Source organism: Ambystoma mexicanum, chromosome 6q, assembly GCF_040938575.1.
Source record: "Ambystoma mexicanum isolate Mex_15411 chromosome 6q, UKY_AmexF1_1, whole genome shotgun sequence".
In the NCBI taxonomy this organism is placed as follows: domain Eukaryota; kingdom Metazoa; phylum Chordata; class Amphibia; order Caudata; family Ambystomatidae; genus Ambystoma; species Ambystoma mexicanum.
In genome coordinates, this window is record NC_090937.1 from 121,722,990 (window position 1) to 121,746,759 (window position 23,770).

General features: G+C 44.5%; 1 protein-coding gene across 7 annotated transcripts in view; it reads right to left on the reverse strand.

Moving 5' to 3' along the window:
* Positions 1–23,336, reverse strand: part of PDLIM5 (PDZ and LIM domain 5) — a 755,773-nt gene extending 732,437 nt beyond the window's left edge. For 2 of the 7 annotated variants that reach the window (XM_069630557.1, XM_069630556.1), the window contains exon 1: positions 23,164–23,318. The gene's annotated coding sequence lies outside the window, so the exon portion shown is untranslated. Of the gene's footprint in view, positions 1–22,953; positions 23,118–23,163 lie in introns of those variants that run through there. The other 5 variants (XM_069630553.1, XM_069630555.1, XM_069630554.1 and 2 more) reach the window with 5 other exon arrangements.
* Positions 23,337–23,770: the final 434 nt, after the last annotated feature.

The window sequence follows — 23,770 nt, forward strand, 5'->3', positions numbered from 1 at the left end:
AGGGTATGTGACAAATGATTGATCCTTGTGTTACAAACTTGGTCCCCAACCCCCCCTAACCCTTTCCACGACCTCTGCAACTACAAAATGTCACTTGGTGTGCTCTTACCTCCCCGCCCACCTCTAGCGTTTTCATATTTTTTGACCTGCAAATGGCTTTTTTTCTGAGTTATTTTGCGATACCCTGGGGTATACCCGCAGCTATTACTAGTATTGAGGAAAGAAGAAAAAAAAAAAGAAAAAAAAAATAGATAACTGCTGTTCATTTATACACACCCAGATATTCAATGTATCAGGGCAGATATAGCTATTTCTTTTTGAGAAGGGGACACCCCCTTCTCTGTCAAATAAGTACTGGGCGGAATAACCCCAAACCACAAAAGGATCACGGGCCAACACTTTGTGCCAAAATTGTTCCACACAAGGTCCAAATCTGTCAAGCGGTTTTGGCTGTGCTGTGCGGTCGAGCATAAATTGAGCTTTTTTTGTCTATGGGAAACTGAATGTGAACTACGCCGAAAGTGCCTTTTTTTTGTTTTCTTAATAACTTAAAGAATCTTTCCCAAACTTTCCAGTCTGGGGTGGGGCCCAGACATAGTTGCAAGATTTTGGCCAAATCCGTCACACATGTCAAACGTTATCAGCGATTCATTTTTTTCGATATCCTATTTATCTCTGACTCACCTTAACTATAGGACATGACCACTGCCCTATAATACATACACACACAGTCATCTTTCAGGGTCTCAATAACATGGATCCGGGTTTCTGGGTACTTTCCGGTGTGGAAAGTCATGTTCAAGTTGACAAGCTGCCTTGACAGGATTGAACAGAGCAATGCAGTTCGAAGATGCTTGGGCAATGTAGGTGATGTCGTGTCGGCAATCTCAAAGGCTTGACGGGGTCTTGAAGTGAGGAATACAGTGATGCAGCTTCAGCTGCAAAACACACACACACACACACACACCCCCCCACCCCCCCCCCCCACCACCCCCCCCCCACCACCCCCGTAAGGGGCTAATCCTTCCTGTTTCAACAAGGTTTGGAACATGTGATGTCAGCTCCCAGAGTGCTTTGTTTGCAGAAAGTTAGGCAGTGTCTTCCGAAGGAAATTGGGGCCTGAAAAATCCAAGATAGCCGACCCCTTCTACGATGTGAAGGTCTTCTCCAGCTGCAATGTCCTCACCCATCCAGTCTGCCTCAGATCAAAAGGATTCCATTAATTATCTCCCTGTGCAACTTCCCCATGGTGTTTCAGAGGTCCCATCCCTAACCACAATCTAAGAGGAGGTGTGTCCTGTTCTCCTGGGAAAGGTATCACAGCTTGCCAGAAGAGAATAACACATTGTGGGCAAGGCATACCATGTGTTCTGGGTTAACCCTCCATGCCAAACAATATACATATCGTTCTGCCCAGGAGATTAAATGGAAATAAATGACATCAGATTGGATTTTGGCGATTTGAACTGCATTTCTTCATATATCACTATCTGAAACCAGATATAGCTTTATAGTGAACAATAGTCAAAGTTCTGCCACCAGATAAATGAGGTTATACAGTTAAGACAGGGTGCAAAATTTGCTCTAGCCATTGCCTAGTGACCACCGACTCTTAAGGAGTAAGACATTGTGTGCTGCGTGCTGTGTGTATGTGTCGAATTGAGGTGTCGAGTGACTTTTTATAGCGGGCGAGGTGTTTGTAATTTGAACAATTTTCCCCTGGTGAAGGTACTATGAAGTAGTACGATTAGAAAAATTGTATACAAGGTGCATTTCTGCACGTAGTTAAAGGGACAGGAGGCTCCTGTCCCTTTCACTACTTGCAGAAACGCTGTGGTTAATTGCAACTGCAACAATATAGTGGAGCCGGTGAATTCACCTTATATATAATTTTTCTAATCGTACTACTTCATAGTTTTAAGCACCAACAAGCCTGGAAAAAGAGCGTTGAAGCTCGAAACAGGTGTCGGATAATTTTTGGCTGTTTTTGATCTGCATTAAATAATGCTCAATGAGCTTTAATAACCGTGTTTGTGTGCGCAATTAATGGTAGCAAACCCCTTCTTAACAATTCCTTTGACGTAGGCACCTTGGCAGGGTGACTACAACCTGCTACCATTTGCAGCCCCATAACACACCCTACTGCCCGTCAGGGCGCCTAACCTCTACTGTCCACCACTGCCAAAATTTCATAAATTACTTTTACATTACACCTCATCCATGTTCATGCTACAACTGTTCAAATTCAAGTTTACAATTAAACTGTTTAGCCTACTAATATTCACTTCACCATAGCTCCAAACTATATTGCCATTACTAATTTGCGGGTGGCCCGTTTCATTATGCCGTGAAAATGGGCCCCCGCCTGGTTTGTAAGGCAATATTACTGTGCGTATTTCCCTCTGCGCCTCTCCCCTGTACTACTATCCACTCGGGTCCTTTGATCTTTCCTGGGACTCCCTCAGACTCTGTGGCTCTCCAGCACTTGGTTACATGTCTCTCCAAATCTTAGACTTCCCTCTTCTTGCACCCCCACCAGAACACACCATTTCTTTGTCACTTACGCTCCTCCCATAGTTTCATAAAGGGAGGGTCAGAGAGCGAGTGAGGAATAGCTTTAAAATCAGAAGGTGATAATCCCGACTGTGGAAGGCTGCACCTAAAAAACGGCAGCGTATCCAATGCATATTTTGTGCAGCCTTCAATAGGCAAGATTATGACAATTGTCCCCGAGGAAATGCCCCACCCCCACCTTTTTCAATCAGGGGGGGGGTTCAAGTTATGAATCCCCACACCACTTCGCTACCTGTAATGAAAATTGAGCCAGGTAAAGGCCTTCGGCCCAAGATACTACGCCAGAGGGAAGCGAGGACAGAATAATCTTTTAAAACAATTAAATACAAAAAGTCATGTATTTTCATAGCCCACCCCCAAGGGCTAGACAGGGTGGTAAAGGCCGGAAAACCTAAGTTAATATGAACTAAGTGCAATTACTGCCGGTGTAGCTCACAGCAGGGGCTCTATACATGGATTAGTTCCACAAAACAAGGCGGTTCATGGGTACTAACGCAGACAGGCGTGGGAAAGCCGGCAAAAACGCAGGAACAGGCCGTTTTAGTGAGCCACCAGCACAAGGCAAGAAGTTAGTGATGCTACTGGAAGTGGTGGGCTGTTGGCTGAGTCACGTAGGGCAGAGTGGTAGGCGCACAGATAAAAAGGGTGTTGAAGAGAAAAGATTGTGTCGAATCCGGGGCACCAGTGGTACAGGGATGAATATCGGTTTCTAAACCATCAATCAACCCCACACCTCTAGTACACCAGAAGGGTTCTGAACTGATTGGAATGCAAGTGAATTATAAACCTCCTAGTCCAATTTTGGTAACGTGTTCGGAACAGCAGGCTTATCTCTGCAAGATGTGGATCGTTGGTTAGTTGCAACACAGTGAAAAATACAATTATTACCCAACGACAAAGGGACTATCCAGTCAATGTTGTATGTAAAAATATATACTTAAACAGACAGTTGTATCACAATAGAAAATACAACCCACCATGTAAAAGAACAGAGAGGACAGAGTTTCACGAAGGAATGGGATGCACTCTGCATACTGACAGGAGGGTAGTTGCGGTAAAGTAATCAGTCTTACTGTTCCAAGGTTATTTGGTTTCAGCATCAATGGGGCAAAGGGTCGTAACTGTCTGTAGGGGCCTTCGGAGAAGGACCAGGAGGGTAGGGGCGGGGGGCAGAACCACAATGTACCTGGTGTTGAAAAAGTTCTTGATGATCGACAGCTCAAGGCGGTTCTAGGGCGCCAGGCAGTTCGGCGAGCGAGGCTGGACGGATGGCTGCAGGCTGGCCTACATGGCGATTCAGGGTCAAGAATTTTTGTCTCTGTGCTCGTTGGTGGATCTGGAGCACTGGTCAAGGCGTCTCGGACAGCTCTGGTGACTGGGGCGTGACAACAGTCAGCGGTGCAGCAGTTTGCTGTTCGAGGGCTCGAATGTCTCGAAAATGTCCTTAAAAGATGGACGCTGGTTGATGCTTGTGTGGCACTCCTCCTAGCTTCTTCGAAGGGCTGATGTCACGCTTTCAATGGCGGACGGCCCAAAGCTCAGGAGAGTTTGCAGGGAACAGCCTTGTCATTAGTTCAGCTACTCTCTGGCACTTCCCACCTAGGAAGCTTGCTGCCAGAACCTAGGATGGCATGCTGTGTGCTGGCTGGGTACCGGTTCTGGAGTTGCTGGACAGATCCTCTGAGTCTGGTATCTCCCTCAGTTCCCTGGGAGATGTTTAGGGGAGGGATCTTGCTTCCCCTTTGGAACACCTAGCCTTCCTTCACTGACGCACGATGTAAGGTAGACTGTACTTTCAGCCAGCTCCAAACGAGTCATTCTTCTTACTCCTTTTTAATTCGTCGGATGATCTGCTAAGTGAGGGGTTCAGCCCTCTTTTAAAGCCAAATGGGTCCCAGTGATTGGTGCAGTCTAAGCCCACCTTAAAGAACCAATGACCTGGATCCCCACCAACCATCTTCTGTTATGCACGAGGTCAGGACCAGACTGCTCTGCAACAGGAAAGGTAAGGGGTGACAACATATACCCAAACGCCACCCATCTTCCTGTCTGTTGTAGATCAAGTGTCTCTCTGGGTAACTGAGCACTCTGACTCTTGATCAAAGTGCAGGTCTCCCTTGAAGCTTGTGATGGGAGCACATTCCCCATCTCCCCCAATTCACATACTTCGCCCCGCTGAAAGGGGTCTGCTGTGCAGGGGTACTTGCGGTAACTAATGGACCCAGACATGCCATTCATAGAGAGGGGTGGGAGATCACTTCAAGAAAACACATTGCATACTAAAGGGGTGTTAGCCCTGCCTTGCCGTTGTCTGTTCTGCGACCAAGCCTCTCAGGCTTGCCTCAATTATTCCTCATTAGTATGCAATGCAACCAGCCGAACTACCACATTCGGAAGGCACATCCATAGAGCCTTTGATATTTTAGGTGTGCCTTCCCCCTTCTCGAGCTGCTTTGATGTACCCGTAGCTGTCACATTCCAGCTGAGCATGACAGGGGAGGACGGTGTCTGTAGGCTGTGTCCTCCCGCAGTAGACGTGAATATGCGTTTCGGGCGGTGAGCAGAGAAAATACAGAATGACCTCACATTTTGAGGTTGCGCTGTCATCATTCATTTTCATCATCAAAAAAGCCCAGGCGAGCGCACACTCACCATGCCGATGGTCGAATTCCTCACAAAGAAGGTAGCTGGAGTTGGCACACTAGTGTCAACAGGTAGGCTCCAGGGAGGTTTTTGGCATGGCCAAAACTGTATCAGGCACTACAGCCAGCTAGGAGTTTAGACAATCAGGGACTGCCACGCCACTTAGAGGCATTAATGCATGCTCTTTCTGGCTATTGCAAATGTGCCATCCCATTTTTCTCTCTTTGAGGAAATGTGTGAGCTGTAGTCCTCTCCTCACTCAGTTTATCCATTTTAACAATGGTGCCAATAGAGGATGTACCTTTAATCACCAATACTGAGAGGATATTGCTCAGTTACTTTCCAAAATACTAAAAGTCCAAATGTTACATATGCCACAGCTTTGAGGAGCAGACGCGTCATAGTTCTTCAAATACAAAACTAAGAGGGAACGACATTTTGAGCATTCTTGATCCAAGACATTCCTCAACATGTGTAGCAGAAACCCCAAACAAAATGTACCTGGGAAAAGAAACAGGTTTAATTTTCATGGATTCTAGGCATAGCACTGAAATTGATGGCGATACCCCAGAATGTACAGGATGTAACCAAGAGCACAGACATTAACAAAATGACTGATGAGGGCAGAGAAGTGCCTCTCTTCCAGGAACATTGAAGCTAGCACTCTTGGCGTGACTAATTCCCCAGATCTCTGGAAACCATCCCTATGCTAATCTGGTCTGGATCCCTTCATAGCCAGTCCCAGCTAACTGAAGAGAGTGAAGAGTCAAAGGCGGCTCAACACCTTGGTCCTGATGCTCGGTTGATAAGGTCACTCCATCCGACCCATGAACCAACCCTTATCTCACTTCAAGAATGAATACAGAACCACGGATGGGCAGGTATTTAATCATTACAAATCCAGTCATAGCCAAAATGAGAAGTGAATGGTAGAAACGCAAGTAGTACTGTGTAGACAAGTTCTTCCATGTATGCAACTCATTTTGTTCAATCGTTGACCGATCCGACAGTAGCAGTAGCTGGATTTAAAAGCTAAAACTTGCCAAGGAACAAGAAAAGAATTACAAGAAATTTAATGGGAGAGCACAAAGATGTACTGACTCGGCCAACAAGCTCAATGTATCCAAACACAAAGGAATGAACAACAGTCCAATACCAAGGACAGGAATGTCTCTCACAAGCAACAACAACAAAAAATTAAAAAAAAATAAAATCGCTACAAGACAGTCACATCTCTTGGCAGCAATACAAGGAATCAATTAGACAGAGTGAAATCTGAAGATGTTGGGGATATTGGTGGGCATAGAGAAAAGGAAACAAACTCTTATTAGCACATGGCTTCCAATAGCCAATCAGAATGCACTCCATAAAAACTGGTAAAGACCTTGTTCCAAACATCCCGAATTGAGCATCAGCTTGACAAGCAGCATAGAAACAATTCTTTTCAGCTGTGTAAAAGAAGAAAGAAGCATGTTCAGCTCACCTCCCACAAATTAAAGAAGAAAATGTGTAAACATTATTGTTCCCTCTTTGTATTCATGGATTGCAAATCTCCATGTGCTAATAGCCTTAAAGACCTCGGCAGAGGTCAATCGATTGGAAATTAACCTTCCCCGACAGATATCCTTTGCTTCTGGCAATAGCTGGGGAGCAGTTATTATCCCATGATCATGACTCCTCGCTCGGTTTCTAAATTTTAACTTAATGATAGGATTCTCTGCATGATGGAATCCTTTAATCTCCTGAATGTCTGGAGGAGTGCTCGTCCTTCTGAAAGTGGAGATCAGGGTTCGAAATTGAGGGGAGGTGGGAGCTATTTAGCTCCTGCTTGTAGCCTAGTAAAGCCTGGTTAGCCTGGCACCAACAGCTACCAGGAGCTACGTTTGGCTCCACATGCCAAACAAACCAATGTGAATTCATTTGGAGCAATCTATAAATAAGCAGTAGTATGACATGTAAAGCACAAGGGATCCTAACAAATAAGCAAAATATTAAGTTTGCATCTTATGGTGAAGTTTAGTGGAACGCTATGTACTACCTAGTGGTTCCTCAGCGGTAGCTCCTGCTCACCGGTTAGTGCCGGATACCCAGGAGCTGCTTTTAGCTCCTACTTATCCAATCTTAATTTCGACCCGAGAGAATAATAATGTTCCTGGCCACATCAGGCATATAGTCACATCAATTAATTGCTTTTGCCAATCAATTTCTCGAAGGATTCCGAGTCAACAATCCTACCAAATGAAGTCACCAACCACAATGTTTTTCTTTTAGAATTAAAACTAGAACGCAAATTCAGACAGATGAGAACATGGACATTTCACACAAAGAAAAGTTTTAAGATACTTAGAGGAAATGTATCTTCCAATAGTCCACAGACAGCACATAGATTTCCATAATATTGGAAGCAATTAAATATTTTATTGAGGGACATGTTCTTGCTCCTCAGAAGTTTGAGAATAAAAAAAACATTTTTTAAAAAATTAAAAAAACGTGCATGACCAACAGATGTGTGAGCTACTTAAGCTCCAGCAGGAACATGCAAAATGGCTGACACTCCTTTTGGTGCATCAATTGACAATCAGCTACTGCCACACTGCACTAACAAGCCACTGCTTGCATCAACCCAACATGTCTGAAGCTTTTGTGCAAGGGAAATGTGCAAGACAAGGCTATCTCCTTTTGCCTACCCACAAGTCCCCTAATCTTTCACAACAATGGAATGACCCTTTGCTTTAACAGATTAGACACACATTGCAAGGATAGATTTATTTGTGGTAACATTGCTCTTCTCACCTTAAACCCCAAACTCACGATCACTGCATTTGAAAGGTTCAGTCTTCTGAGAACTTGGCAGGCTATATATTTAATAAAGAGAAAGCACACTTTCTTCCACTCATTTTATCCATTATTCTCCTACAAGTGAAACCATGTTGAATATTTAGGAGTTGAATTCTCCTCCAACCCCGGCAGGTGTTTTGTCCTCGATTTTGAACCTCTTCTCATTAAGGTAAAAGAGGTAAAACATAAACCAATATCTCTCTTCGGCTATATCAATTTCATCAAAACAGATGTGCTCCCATGGGGTGTGTATATATATATATATATATATATATATATATATATATATATATATATATATATATATATATATTTCAAGGCCACATTCTGATTGGCTTTATAATACAAAATGCAACTCCAGATTCACCTCCTTCCTCTGTGGCGCTAGGAAACCAGAGACATCGGTATCCAGTGATAATATTGCAGGAAATAATAAATAATGAATTTACAAGGATGAAAAAATATTGCAAGAAATAATAGAGCGGGTAAAAAATAGCTAACAGCACAAAAAATATCGAAGTAAAGAAAAGAAAATGTCATTATCGGGGTGGGTTTTAGGTGTAACAATATAAACAGATTTAGGTTAAAATTGGGATAGAGGCGAGGGAGACTAGGAGAGTTTAGGAGTAGGAGATGTAAGGGCGTGTTTGGCACTCCTGCCCGAAATTAGGTATTTTTACAATGTGCACTATAAAAGGCATTGCAATATTTTTTCTTGCAATTTCTTTTTGCACTCTGTAATTGTACGTCGCTGTTATTTCTGCAATGAAATCACAGTGAACCGAGAGATCAGTGGTTAAAAACTATGAACTACTGTTGATTTCATGCCAACTTGCAACATGAACATAGGGTTGCAAATGGTTGCAATATAGCTAGTCCAATGAACTTGGAGAGTCGTAGCCCAATTTGTATTCAACTACTTTTCTCCCATGTATCCAGCAAAGTATCAAATTTATTAAAATCCAATAGCGATCAGTACTACAAACAGTTGAAGCTTAAACCCCTGCAGTTACTAGTTCTTTCATGGGCTGATATCGCCTACAGAATGTCATATCCCATGCTTTACCTGGGGTAGACTGATACAGAAGAAAAGGGCATTCACGAATAAGCCATATCACCGACATGCAGGCAAAGACATGATAGGGAGAAAAGGGTGGGTCGCACGGTACAACCGCCTAGAAGGATCAAGCGGGTTAATTAGACATCAATTAGTAAAACCAAGGAGGGGCTAGGCCAGGTCAAGGATAGTATAAACATAGCATATTTTATTAACCACATATCAAAACCCATGAAACATAATACATAATAAAACTGCATATAAATTCACAGCTCATATTAAATACGCAAGAATAAAGTGCATGTCAACCAAATAGCCCCCACTGCAGTTTGGGGGTAAGAGCAGCATAAGAAAAATCTACTGCTGTTCAAAAAGGAGAAAAAAAGAAGGACTCAATTTAAGATAAGTCCCTTAATAAATACCATTGGTCATTCTAATATGTTGGTACATGCTCAGTCCAGAATTCAAATCTTAGTATGCATAAAGTGTTCCAATGAGTTCTAAATACATATTTTCAACCAGCATTGCAAATATAAAAGTGCTACATGCAAGATTACAAAATTCTATCCAGCCTAATAATTCATTATCAATGATTTGTTTTTTTCCAGATTAACAATTATCAGTCAAGCTTGCAATGCGACCGATGTTAGAATGCTGCATGCAATGCTCCACACCATTTCAAACTTAATAGCCAAAGACATGATAGCCAGTAGGAGATTTGGGCAGAAGTATTAACATCTGGTCTTGTGTCCTTTCAGAGGGTCCAATCTAATTTTATAAAGCGGTTAATGGGGTTTTCCAAATAACTACAGATGCGTTCTTTTATTGCATATCTTTGCTTTTTTCAGATTATCAGAAGCATTATCCTCTGGTACAGTCGTGAAACCACATGCTATAATCCAGCCCTGCAGATAAGGGGTGTAGCAGCCATTTTTACTCCGTGAAATTAGACCAACACTCCCAAAAAATAAAAATGGCGAGTAAAAATACTCCCAAAAGAGAAGCCTGTTGTCCTGCTTTCACCCACAAAGCTCCTTCGTATGTTTGCACAAGTAGTACATGTACAGCCATAGGAAGAATTTTCTACTGTTAGTGCCTGGTCTGAAGCAGTACAAACTATCATTTAATGTGCATGAACAACAAGGTACAAAGAAATATTCCAAGAGCATTTTCTTTACTTGCTTACAAAATACTCCCTTTGGGAGTGGGACGCACGTTTTTACTCCCTAAATAAATCATTTTACTTCCGACTTTAAAAAATAGAGAGCAAAATACCCCCACTTCAAATATCATATCTGGGGCAGTGCCATAAGCCATTACTACCAGGGCAAGGGTAGTGTGGTGAAGCAGCAAAAGAAGCCCATGAGAACTACATTATTTCCGATTTTCAAGAAATGTATTTTAATTTGACAAAGGTGTCTTTCTTATGGATGGAAGAGAGGAGAGAGAATGCAATTCCTGTTTGTGAAAATCTCATATCAGTTAGGAAATGAATTTTCTTTCATTTGACATTCAATACTGCATTCTTGTCTCTTTTTCCTGCACCAGCCTCTCCACGATCACAGTCTTGAACAGATGGGTTGGTATTTTGCTACCTTTTCCATACTTCTGCATCATCAATCTTTTTCTCCCCTGGTCCAATGCTTAGAACCTCTCCCATTATTCCCTGTATGCAGTGTCAGAGATCGGTTTCTCCCACAACCTTTCTCAGACACTCTGATGCTTTGACTATGCACCCCAATATGCAGGGTTAGGTTGGATATCTCATTGGAACTTCTTGCAACTGGCCTTTCCTATGTACGTGTTCCTCAACCCCTTTCAATATTGTTTGTAAACTTCCAGCCACCGTATACTGCCTGGGCTCTCACAGCACTCTCCCCCTCACTTCAGCAGCGTCTCTCTACCTCTCGCTTGCGGCACACACCATATTCACCTCTGGATTACATCTCTAACTGCTCCTCATAAAAGATATCTTGTGATTCTTCTGGGAGCTTCTCATCATGCCTTATAGCTCAGGTGACTGATCTCCTGGGCTAATGTCCGTCCTCGCCCCACTGTTTCTCAGGTCTCCCTTCTCACTCGGTTCTGTGACTTTCCTCAGAACACCCACTTCAGGAGTTGGAATTAATCCAACCTGGGTGATGCTCCGCTTTCTAGCTACATTAGTGGGTTGCGCGCTCCAATGGCTCAGAGCATTCTTACAGTCAATTCACCAGACTTCCTCTGCCGTTGCTTCCATGTGGTGCAACGCCCCCTTTGTATAGCTCTCACGGCTCCATGCAATGGTACATAATCTTTTGTTAGTCATAGTGCAATTAGTTTGTTTCAATGATTCTCTGGGTGTAACCTTGGGACACACCCGCTAAAGAAATCAAATTACAAAACAAGAGGCTGCTTTCTTGAATCTCATTAGTAGAACCATTTCCATTTGTTTTAAAGAGACATCAGGAGGGTGTGGGGGGGGGGAGCAACTGTTTTTTTTAATTATTATTAAAAATAAGTCGCCTTGCATGCAGAGAGCGCTTTGTCACACTAGACTTACACCCAATGACATGGATCACATTTGTTCTAAAGAACTAGAGATCAGACTATCTGTTATTAAGATGAAATTTCTTTGGGGAAACAGCATCTACTACAAAATGACTAGAGACTTCATAATGTATTGGAATGTGCCGAATCTATGGAAAGTCCAATCAGGTGATAATCGGTTGAACCAGGGATCTGACCAGGTATCAATGAGAGCTAGGCATTTTCGGATTTTAAAGGGGAACAATGTTTCTGTTTTAAAGAGAAAACACTTTTTAAGAGCAGACACTAGATTTAAGAAAACTTTTTATAAGGGCACACTTGCCAGTTTCTGAGAAGCAAATCGAGGTTAATTACATGGGGCACCAACAAGGAAAAGCTGCTCCTCAATCCTTTGACCACTTCCTGTTTTTTTATTTTTTAAGTTTTACAATACATTTATTCTGAGCTGTGTATTAGACTAATGCACAGTGCAGAATTAGGCATTGCCATTCTTGTGCGACACATACAAAGCCTCTGCCTCTCCGTCTCTCTGTGCCTGCAAAGGCTGTGCTATTGAATCTCGACTGGCAAACAAATCCACTAGGAAATGCAATGAATCTACAAGCCCACACAATTCAGCATCAGCAGAAGTTCCAAGCTTCAATGCTACAAACTAACTATGATCAAGAGGTACCCATTTACCTCATCTCATTACAGGACCCAGAAGAGCTACTGGCAGGCCTCCAGATAAGGTGCGTACTAGGCCTTTTGACGCATGAAAATCGTGTAAATACGACATCTTTATTATTTTCCTGTGTACATTTACACACAAGTTTAGAGCATAGGGCAGTGCAAAGGTCCGGCTACTTGACAGAAACCAGAAGGCTTCTTTTGATTTTTATCTACATGGATGTAATTGCAAGCCATGAATAAAAGCCTCTGAAACAGAATGTATTTCTCTGAAGCCTTTCAGAAATAAGAAACTGCACACTGTGATACAAAGAATGGTTTATTTCCATTCAACTTCTGCTGTGTTGCTGCTCATGTGGCAAACAGAAGCACTGTGCATATTTATTTTCCTAGCATTTTAGGATTGTAAAATTCATAAGATGGAAAACTAAGTTGCAATTGAGAATTAATAGTTTGTAACAAATTATGCCTTTTCCAGTGAAAGCAAACCAGTATTGCACAATTGTATTTTTCAGCGTTCCTGTGCTATGTACATAATCATTCGGAGGCAGATCATTTTTACACTTATAATTTAATTTGCACTCTAATTATAAAAACTGTATAAAATGATGACTATGCATGGTCGAGTTTACATACATTCAACCTTGTAGTCAATGGGGTACATTACTAGAAATGGTCAGTGGCAGCAGAGTCTTTGTTCAAGGGTGAGTGATTGTTATTACACCAATCACAGGTGTTCTAGCCTCTCAAATCTTCAAGACTACAATTAAAACACCCAGAACCTGAGTCTCTACGAAGGTGCAAGCGCTGTTCAAAAACAAACAAATGACAGTTACATTTGTAATTGAAATAGAAACTCTGCAAAACCTGTCCCTGTGATAATTCAGATAGGTATTTAACTTCATCTAGTGCTTCATACATAGTTCCACCAAAATCTAGGCACTTTGATTATTATACCACAGTCGATACTCAGTTAACCGACCTCTGAAGGATGTTAGCCAATTAGATAGCTCAGCTGGTTGAGCACTTGTTGCTGCGATCTGTAGGTTGCAGGTTGGAATCCCGGGAAGGATAACTCTGCCTTTCCTCCTTTCAAGGTCGATAAAGGAGTACCGAATTCGGTTTGGTGATAATTGTGATAAATATGTACTATGTACAGCGCTTTGCCAAAAGCGCTATATAAATAACCATTTGGCCTTGAGATTAGATATAGAATTTAGCATAGAGCCCTTGCCTCTCTGTACTGTTGTATCATAATATTGGCATACCATTAGGTAGTAATAGCTCCAGGAAATGCAGACACTTTCATTAATCATCAAAAGACAATTCTTCTATCGAACCTCAAAACACACAATACAATTTGTGCTTGCTTTACTATGTAATTGGCTAGGGTTTTGTGTTTTCAACATTTAAATATATACTGGAGAGATAGAATGGCCAGACCATAGAGAAATAATTATAATTAAAAGGTGTTTTCTATCACAATGCAGAAACCTGCTGCATAGTAATGATTTCCATACAGTTTTTGCACACGTCGGCGGGATGGCACATACATTTTACTCTCTCTCAAATTTTAAAAATAGGGAGTAAAATACTCCCACATCTGCAGCACTGGCTACTGGAGTTAAACAAATATTGTTTTTTATAAAAGACTCAAAAATCAGGAAAACTTTGGTAGATCAGACTCAGTCAGATCATTCTCTCCTGCTATTGCCATAAAACAGAATCCCACAAAGTACGAACTCTGCATCCCTATGGACACCAATACAACAAAGACTGCCACTCTCTGGTCAAATGGTTCAGTATAGCCTAATAGCCCACTTAAACGGAATCTACACAAACCCCAAACTCCCTCACGTTCCCCAACTGACTGACTCGCCTCCTACCAGTATACACACAGGCCAACACACAGGCCACCTTGCACGCTGCAGCCATGCGCTTCCTTACACCTCATAACAGCGACAGAACAGTGCCAGAGAGCTCACGTCATTAGTTCTATCACAGCCTCCCAGTGCCTAGTCCTGTCTCACTGCACTGTCATTCAATGGATTTTCGGCTCTCCCCTACAATCACTGCCACAAACCATATAGAACCAAAATGGTTCATCTGACCCGACGTTGCAAACATCTTAGTTTTTGCTTCTACTTCTATCCCACCAACCACCATCGCTTTTCTTTACTCCAGTGCAACTAGTTAACAATGCCTGCCCTTGTAAGGCTTGCTCACGGCCTTGCTATACAATATGCAACCAACTTATTTCTTTCTTTTCTGGTATTGTTTATTTGTAAAGCGCCTATACACAAGGCAAGTGTTTCAAAGCGCTGAAGGAGGGAGGGAACAAGGGGAAAAAAACAACAGTCATTCAGAGCCCTTGAATTTCTGGTCGATACAAGTCTGGACGGGCAGAGTGGGTGAATGGAACAAGTGCATATAATACAATTAACGGTGTAGAAAACAGCATATAGGTCTGACGACGATTCTGCAGTTTTTCCAAGTGCATTGAGTTCTCCTTATCCCTGTTGCACATCAACCCTTCCAGATCTTCTGGAGCTCAGTTCCCTGCATTTGAAGATTCTTTGAACTTTGCTAGTCATGGATTCTCGTTTCATCTTGCTTTGTAAATTATTGGAACATGAGGGGAGGCTAAGCAGTTTCATCCATTGGCCTGTGGTTTCCCCCTTCTTTGATGTGCCTGCGGACACCTGCAATATCACGATCCAACTCTACGCGAAAAGAGTGTTCTTCCCAGATGCTGGCTGCTCTACAGCTAGTCTGAACAGGAGATCTTCCAATTTTAATATATGCCCGATTACTTAATCCTATGAAATTAATACTGTGAACCTTCCTCTGGAATACAGAATGCTGGCTCTTCTACTATATAGAGAACACGTTTCCAACTACTGATATACCCCTCTCCCCGCACATGCGACTCCCCTTCCCATACGCTATGTGTAAATAGTGGAGACGACCATTTATTTTACAGGGCATCAACTATCTTCTGGTTCTATGTCCCTTTTTGCAAAGTATTTTTAAACTCATAAAATGTGTTCTTTATATTAGGGGGTCGTCCCCCACACGCCCTCCCTTCCCTTTGCTGTTATAGCCTTCCCCACCCCCAGCCCCACCACTTCAAACCAATTACCTCCCATATATTCCTAGTCGTTTTTTCAAAGTAATTTTTGGGGAAAAAAAAAGGAGTTCTAAAAAAACTGTCGGCAAACCAACGCGATACTCTATCTTTTGTATGGATAGGGCAGCCTGAGCGATAATTCAGCGGGTTGTGTGCAGTAGCACTATGGAGTCTATGGATTTCACAGCAAGCCCAGAAACGATTATTAGGAGTCCGATTTTATCACGCAAGCAAACAAAGTACTTGATAGAAAAATAAGACCTTCAATGGACCAAAGGGGCCTCACTCAGTTTAAGCTTCTCTTTGCGTACATTAGAAACGAAAGTAGAAGTGCAATTTTTTCGATCACTCATGTAACACCGGACGTGTTGTGGTCTTTAAGATTTGATGCAGACTTGGTACTAGGCCATGTCCACAGACCTGCACTCCTGACGGAGCACAGGAGTTTGTAGCCCCAAAATCCCTTATCTATTTCCTGACTCAGTCCACAAGTGGCCAATGGCTCGAGAGGATAGCTCAGGGGCAACATGCTCACCTTGGAAGCGGAGCACCACAGGTTCGAACCCCGAGTCCGCGCTTAGAAACCTCTGGGTATTAAGCGCGTTATAAATAACCTATCATATCATATAAATGATAAGCCCTTCCCAGGAGACACTGTGCTGACCCTCACTCATCACAATGCATGACTGCAAAATGTCATGTTGTATGCACAGCAGCCAGAGGGAGGCCTGGACGAGCACAATGGCATACCCACAATGACCCCGGTGGCACTCACAATGACCCCGGCGGCTCGTTTTAGGCCCAAAACTCAGGAAAGTTGGACGACCCCCACAAAGTGATCATCGGTTGAAAAGGGGACTGCCCAGACTGATACCTGGTTTTGGACCCCACTTGTTTTGAGATCTTCCAAACGCTTTCATCTTCAGCCTTTCAAAACAGCAGGACGGCTTAATCCAATAGCCCCTTTGTATATGCCATTTTAACATAGACCAGTGAAATATATTTCACAAGCAAGCGGATGACTGCCAAAAACTGGCTTATGTTACAAACAAGTCGCAACAAATTGCTCATGCGACTAGGAGGATCAGGGTGGGTTACTGTACCATCACTGCACAAAAAATCTCAAAAAAGTACTAAGAACAAGTCTACTGAGTATCTTTGCCTCGCTATCACACAGGATAGTAATTCTCGGTCAATGATACCCACGGATAATAGAGCATCCAATAGAAACACGCACCACAAAGTCATGCCCCCACCCGGGGTGTGCAGCAGGCCATCTGGGGTTAACACCTCACTCTCACACCCAGGATAGTGGAAACTATTTACTGAAATATATCCAAGAACTAATGGCACCTTCCCACACAGAACTCTCAAGTTTACAGTGGCCATGTGCAAGGCGGCAATCAAACTTGGATTCAGGAACCTGTCGTTTTTCACTTCTCCATTACAAAATTTGAAAAACTGCAAATACCAGAATTCCAAACAACAAAAAAACAGGACTGGGTGGTCTTTTCACACAGGGCTCTACCCACAAGAAAAAAACTAAAGGAAGCAAATTCCAGACTTGTCGCATAGCTGCGAGCATGCGTCCTATCTTGCCCGAAAACATGAACCAGTAATCACCATGGGAGCAGCCCACGAGACAGGTTATAATCGTCCGAAGGAAACCATTCTGGTTTGGGCTCCGACAACAGGGGTCCACAGAGTTGACTCAAAAAAAAAAAAGTCACTCACATCCCTACACCCAAGGATTGTAATCCCATGTTTCGCTAGGGATTAAAACCTTCTGAGCATGTTGAGATCCCGCTGGATCAGCATATGTTTTCACTTATTATGAAGGAGAAAGTACAACTGCTCTGGAGTACTACAGTCCTGCGATCAGCTTCCCCGTTTGATCACGCCCAGCCGCCTGCGGATTATGAAAACTCACACACACACCTCAATCTGCCCCACCCGCCGAGAGCTCCAACATACACTTTGCCGTCCATTGCTCCAACGACCACAGAACACCGAAGCAGCTGTGCTGACTGACACGCCAGAGTTCCCGTCACGTTAAATCCGTGTAGAACAACTCCCTGTTAATTCGGCGCCTTCTATCAAGCCGGTTAACTAAAAGTTTGCACCTAAAAATAAAAAGAACTCGCGTGTCAACAACTGAACAAAACGACGATCGCATTCACCCGAGTGTTCAGAAATATAGTACATTAAAGTCAGTAGTAGCTGTGGCAGTCAGCTAGTATATAAAACCAAGGAATACAAATTGTCTTTAATAAAGCACGTGCTACTACAGTGCTTGTGATTTCTTGAGTAAATAATATAAACGGGTTCTCATAGGATAACCAGTGGAGTAACTTTTCTGAAAATGTTGGGGAGGCCATGACATCTGAAGAAAAGGTGCCCCAGCCAAATGAATGGGGACAAAATGGTATTCCATGAAAGTTGGGGGGACAAACACCCCTGTCCCCCCCTAAAATTACACCCATGAGGATAACCTTTTCTATATGCAGGTTTCTTGCATAGTGCTAGACAGGATCTTTACAATGCACTTTAGTGAAAGAAAAGTCAGGGTCGAGAAGGAAAAGGGGGGGGGGCGCACAGAAGAATGCGCAGGAGCGTCGCGTTTGAAAGAAAAGTAGGGGCAAAGTAGTGAAAGCAATGGCACCGAGTTAGGGCTTCGCCAAGGAGCACCATCAAATGAATACAACAGGGAAGCCACAAGAATGCAAGACCCCCCCCTCCCGACTTCCCCCCACACCCTGCAGTGTCTGTAGCCAGGCCAGCTCTGTTCCATGACCCTCTCCTCCCAGATTGACATTTACCTCCAAGACCAGAGAGATTGTGGGGGTGACCCTTGCCAGACGGGCTTCTCGAAGGACAAGGAGATCCGGTTGGAGTGCTAAGGGAAAGTGCTTGTAGTACTTTTCTAGCACAGGCCTAGGGTTCCGAGTGAAAAACCTGGCGCTAAAATGCTGGGGTGACTGGGCTCAAAGAGGTCAGAGAACTATGCCAGAGGGCTGTATTTAATATATAGATCTCAGAAGAATAACCCTTTCCTAATTTAAAGCCACGACCTGCCGGTCGGACATAGGGCCTCATTACGAGGCTGCCGCCGGTATGTTATTTTTTATAGCGCCCAGAAACGGGCAATTACCCGGTCATTACGGCCTTGCCGAACCTGGCGTCGGGAAAGATTCTTCCCCATTCTCAGCCCCATAGGGCTCAATGGGAATGGGGAAGCCGGATGCACCGGCACTGTTATGAACGGTGCCGGTGCATCCAAAATGCTGTGCTAACGGGTGCCGCTCTGCCCGCCAGGTTCGACCTTTCGATCAGAAAGGCACCCATGAGCACAACTCATAGTTTGCCGGTCCGGGAACTACGGTACCGGCAAGCTTACCAGTACCGCTGTTCCCGAACCGGCAAACTTATAATGAGGCCCATAGTCAGGGTTGGAAACTGAGGGGAGTTGGGAGACATTTAGCTCCTGCTTCTAGCATAGCAGAACCTGGTTAGCTTGAAACAAACAGCTACCAGGAGCTAATTCTGGCTACTAGGGCAGACTAGCGCTAACCAAACAATTAAATGCGACATTAGCTGAGTATTTGAAAATGTTACTAAATAAAAGAACACATCTAACAAACATTAAAACACAATGGTTCAAACAAAATGCTAAAAGGAGAGCCTCTGGTAGCTCCTGGTTGCCCTGCGGTAGCTCCTGCCTACTGGGTGATGCCCGACACCCAGGAGCTGGTTTTAGCTGCTGCTCATTGAACCGCAATGTCGAACCCTGCATAGTCATATGGCACGAGCGTTTAGGGCATTCCTCTGTCTGACATAAATGGGTGGGGCTCCTTTCAGCTAATTAATGACTTAGGGAAGGTGGAAGGCTTAAAGGGTCGTGGGGAACTTCGGGTGGGCTCCACCACCCCCATTCTACACTTAAGAAGCAGAAGTCTATTCCAAGCAGCCAATTTCGCAAATTGGCTCCAGTCTCCCTTTGTAGAAGATTGCAGAGTGGAAGGTACCCATTCAAACCACCAGAGGTTTCCTTTGCTTCTCCTACGGTCGGCAAGATACCCACAGCCTTCGCCGATAATCTGCATCTCTTTCGCAGGGTACACCACCTTTACTGCCAGCCCCAGGGATAAGCATGAGGTTCCCATACCTCTAGAAGCGGTCACGGGTATGGGACCTGCCAGGGGACCTGCCCGCTTGCGCTTTTGTCTACGAGTGTTCTCTGCTGCCAGGACTCTGATGCTCCCTTCAGAATCGTCTGGAGAACACAGGAGGACTGCCACGCCCCTGTGTGCACACTGGTAGATCTTTATGAACTCAGCAGCCAATAACAAAGCCGTGTGCCGGTATTGCTTACTGGTGTACAATGCACACATTCCACTGCTAGGCCCCGAATCCATACGTCTGGATCTGGTGGATGTGCAGTTTCTGCCCCAACTTCAAAGCTGTGGAAAATCCATTGTTAATGCAAAAATATGAACGAAAATGTTTGTTTCTAAAAGCACTCAAGAGGCCAAGAAGTGGCATTAAAGTGCTTAAGGAAGACAGGGGAGATCAAGAGAATATGAAGGTTGAAGTGCAGTACTAGGCTGTAAGCAGATTAACCCCCCCCGCCCCAGTATTGCATAGTGTCTTGTTCCATGCAAATGGTCGCAAAGAGAGCGACGGGAGGTAGGAACCTTGAGTGTGCAGAGGTATTCCCCCCCCCAAACAGCACGGCACTAGGAGTCCTAATGTTATCCGATTCGGCAGGAGGAGCAACGGGCAGAGTCAATAATGCTTCATTGAGGTCTGCTCTTGTGCAAGACTCTCAGCCACTTGCTGGTGACCACATCCCTTCTTTGGTAACTTGGGACGGGTCTGGGCATCGCCGGAAAACCTCAAAATCCTGAAAAGTGTGTCGTTGACGGCAGAGCTGAGCCTCATGGAACCACACATGTGACAGTGATGATGGTTGACAGAATGTCTCACAGTCTGACATTGACCCCAGGAACCTCTGAATTACTCCAGGCAGAGGCGTCGCAAGGAGGGCTGGGGGCCGGAGGGGGCTCTAGCCCCAGGCCTTATGGTTGCAGCCCCAGATGGAAGCTCAGGGGCTACGAACCAAAAGGCTAGCTAGCCCAGAGTCCCGACATTAGCATAGCCCAGGATCTTTTCCCCGACCTAGAAACACCCGACTTCAGTGCAGTTTCTTTACTGCCCAATTCAAACTATCATTCGAGGGTATCCAGTAATAGTCACCATACATATGACCGCCGAGAGAAGGCTGTGGCGACTTTATATATATGGGATCAATGGGAGCGAGGGATGCGGGGGGTGTCCCCCGCTCCCTTTGAACACAAAAAAAGGTTTTGGGGGTTGCAGGGGTGTCCCCTGCATGTTCAATGCGATAATGCCCCTGCAAACCACAGCCATTTTTAAGCAACATTTTTGTCAGACGACATTATCATATGAACTCCTTCGAGCAAGAGTATTTCGTAATCCAGGAGGTCCAAAGTGAACAATTTAGTAGGATTAGGGTTCTTCTGGAACCCTAGTGTTGAGAAGTTCCTCTTGGATGTCCATATGAACTGTCTTGGTACCATGATGGGGGAAGCTTGACTGCTAGCCACTGTGGCGATGTAGGCTGGGTTTAGCAGGGACAAGCCGCACCGGTCGCTCGGAAGTCTGAACAGCCTTTGCACATTAAGAAATCCAAGCTACTCATTCAGACACAATTTAAGACCAAGAAAAACTGGATAGCAAGGCACAGCAAATCGTTTGTTGAGGTCAGGGGTCCCCTAGTTTTGCTACTTAGGAGCTCCTTCTCATCTCATGGTTATTGATACTGCAGAAAATGGTGGTCAATACATTTATTTTTGGGAAGTGTTTAGTGGCGCGTGCCCTGATCAGCTGCCTCGTGGCACTTAATTCTGGGCAGGGAGTTTCCTTGTACTATCGATTGTGATAAGTGTGGTAAAATAAGACCAAGGTGGGCAGGAATGCTTTGCCACTTTCTTCTCATGTGATACACAAACTTTGCTGAGAGTGGGGGTATCCAGAGAAGGGGGGGGGGACTCAGGTGGTGTCCAGCGTCTAAGAAAAAGCCATGTTGCCATAGTGCCGTTTCTGCATCGCCATAATGTCCTTAAAAAAAATAATTAAATTCAGAACCGAAGTTCACATGACACCCAACAAATGGGAGACGAAAAACTTGCTCAATGGCTCCCAAAGACCAGAGCAAAGTCACCGGGAAAGCAGATCTTCAATATATTGTGCTATTCTTAGGTCACAGAAGGAATGGACCTTTTTGAAAATTCTAAGCAACTTTGAAGCACTCGCGAATTTGTGCAACTCGCGACATCTAAGGGTCTATTGTATGCACATGAAATGTCAAGACTGTGTGCGCCAGACATGCATACTATTAGCTACAGCCTTACACATACACACATATATATGGGCAGTATTACGGTGCCTTGCTAGCACACAGTGGGCCTTATCCAGAGTGCATGCATACTGGACAGCCACTGCACACTGGCGCAATCCTGCCCTGCAGCCCACGTGATGATCGGTGGGAGCAGTAGCCCCCCCTCAGTCATTATGTCAAGAGTGCACACTATACACCATATATGTAGCCGACGTGCCACATAACTGGAGTATTTGACATATACTTTATGCTGTGGGCTCAGGGAGAAAGACGAACTTTCTTTCTGAAACATTGCAGACAGCGCACTTCAAATAGATGCTGTTAATGTAACAAGACAAGAGATTATCTTAACTGAAAGTGTTAAATCACCTGAAAATATCAGTCTCAAAAACTGCCTTCAGCGAGGGATACCACTGTACAGAAACCTACACGGCACGGCCCCAACATTGCAACAAGCGTATAGTGCAGCTGCAGCCCCAGGGCTCTTCTCCTGCTAACACACCCGCCGTGCCACTCCCAGCATACAGAGGGAAGGGCACCTCACACCATCACCTGATGCCCAGCCCCTGGTTTTCCTCTTATGAAACTACTGAACACCAATCAACTACACCCAAAAGCTCTACCCTCTGCTCGAGACGTGCGGCAGCAGCGCCAACGTAAACAGCGTCAACCACGAAATTACAGCAACTGCACTAGCTGTCCCAGACAGGAAACGGTTAAAACGGAACCGAAGAGGCTTGCGCACAATACCGCAAAACGTGAGCCGCGCTAATCCAAACATAAATCTGTCATCGAAACATACCTCTGGGAAAATTAGAATGGCACAGAGACTTAAAAACCACTGCCAGCAACTAAAACATCTACACACAGGACACATACAGCTTCACACGGGGCGAGATTAATGTGTACATTAACAATCAAGTGACCATTAGGGCATGAAAAGAATCTGGTGCGAACGTCACAGTCTAAACTCACTGAATAAGTAGGAGAAATGCAAGATCAAGTGAAATAGGGCGAGGGGTCTAGTGTACGTTAAATAAGCGTTACAAAACGAGCTGCTTAGATAGTGTAAGCAATCAGGCAAGCGCTCACCGGCAGGAAGTGGAAAGGGTCAGGACTTCTAAAGCATGCCCGCTGCTCCCACGGTCTGCTGCTTCCAGTCCCCCCGCACCAGCAGCTCCTTGCTCAAGTAAGCCTGGATCGCTGAGCTGCGTCAGGCTGCGAGATTTCCGCGCCGCCAGCGCCCGTGCTACAACCTGTTGCCGGTCAGTCCCCACCCAGCGCCCCCACTCACTCACTCACCTTATCGCAGACAAGGGGCAAGGGCGGCACAGAAGAGCTCTGACAGCGGCTTCTAGGGAGGGCGGTTTTGTTATGACTCTGACTGCACACTCTCTATATCCCTCTCCCCGCTCGCGCTCTCTCACTCGCGCACACACACACACACACATGCCATTCACTTCCGCCTCTCGAGCTCTCTGGCTCTGCCCCTCCCAGTAGAGCAGCCTAGGAAGGAGCACAGAACAGGATTTTTTTTTTTTTGCCAAGAGGAAGCGTTCCAATTCTGCAAAAGTTTCGTGTCTTGTTAGTGGTGAGGGCAGTGACAGTCCCTGTGTCGAGAACTGCACTGCCACATTTGTTTAAAGCGGGGCGGGGGCAGTAAATATCTTGACGTTAACGTTGCAAAACGCTTCTGGTATATTCCACGAGCTCCATTATTCAACTAGTGTGGTCCATCATGAGTCTCTAGTTTTGATTTTCCCGAGGCAAAAATACCCCTCCAACCCTCCGAATTTGACCAAGCAACAGAGCTTTGCCGCTTCTCAGGTGGAAAACGGTTCCCTTTAGGGCACATTTTACAGAAGGAATTAAAAAAATAGCCTTAAAGTTGTATAGGTTGTCCCGGGTA